The sequence below is a fragment of the Bacillus rossius genome, unplaced genomic scaffold (assembly GCF_032445375.1).
Source record: "Bacillus rossius redtenbacheri isolate Brsri unplaced genomic scaffold, Brsri_v3 Brsri_v3_scf255, whole genome shotgun sequence".
Taxonomy (NCBI): Eukaryota; Metazoa; Arthropoda; class Insecta; order Phasmatodea; family Bacillidae; genus Bacillus; species Bacillus rossius.
The window spans coordinates 1-884 of NW_026962432.1; the positions used below are offsets into that span (position 1 = coordinate 1).

Consider the following 884-nt stretch of genomic DNA (forward strand, 5'->3'; position numbering starts at 1 on the left):
GAACACACCGGTTCTCGTCCGATCACCGAAGTTAAGCATCGTCGAGCGTGGTTAGTACTTAGATGGGTGACCGCTTGGGAACACCACGTGCCGTTGGCACTACTATTTTGCACCCTACAGAAAAAAATTTTTTTTTAAAAATTTCAATTTTAAATTTTTTTTTCCCCCACAATCACCACATTTCCCCCCCCCCCCCCCCTAACACACACACACACACACACTCACTCTCTATCAATCAATCAATCAATCAATCAATCAATCAATCAATCACTCACTCACTCACCCACCCAGCAGCAGCTGTGAATCTTTGCATGTGTATACCTCATACAAAATTCAAAGTGAAAAAATAAATAGATAAGTGTATATGTATGTATGTATGTATGTATGTATGTATGTATGTATGTATGTATGTATGTATGTATGTATGTATGTATATATGTATATATATATATATATATATATATATATATATATATATATATATATATATATATATATATATAAACACACACACACACACCTATTTTGAAGTTTCTCTGTTTCAGTGGGCAGTTATGTATAATAATGAGAGATTCAAAAAGACGTTGATAACAATGTCATCAATGCCTGTTTAGTGTGCTCATTTGTTGGATGGTCGGCAGCAATACTAGAGGTGGTACAGCTGTAACCTGTAAAATTGTACCTGCAATGTGTTGTGTATGGAAAAAAATAAAAATTATATCATCTAAATTTTTGTTATCCAACAATAACCTTCCCATCAATGCATGATGTCACAGTAGCCATAGCTCTACTCTTTCTGCCATATAACATTGGGGGAAAAAAAAAAAAAAGGAGCTATTAGAATAATAACAAAAGATAAAAAATCATCTAACTGCAGACCAAAA

General features: G+C 33.7%; 1 pseudogene; it reads left to right on the forward strand.

Moving 5' to 3' along the window:
- On the forward strand, positions 1–99 carry LOC134543943 (5S ribosomal RNA; annotated as a pseudogene; the record flags this gene model as incomplete).
- Between the last annotated feature and the right edge of the window lie 785 nt (positions 100–884).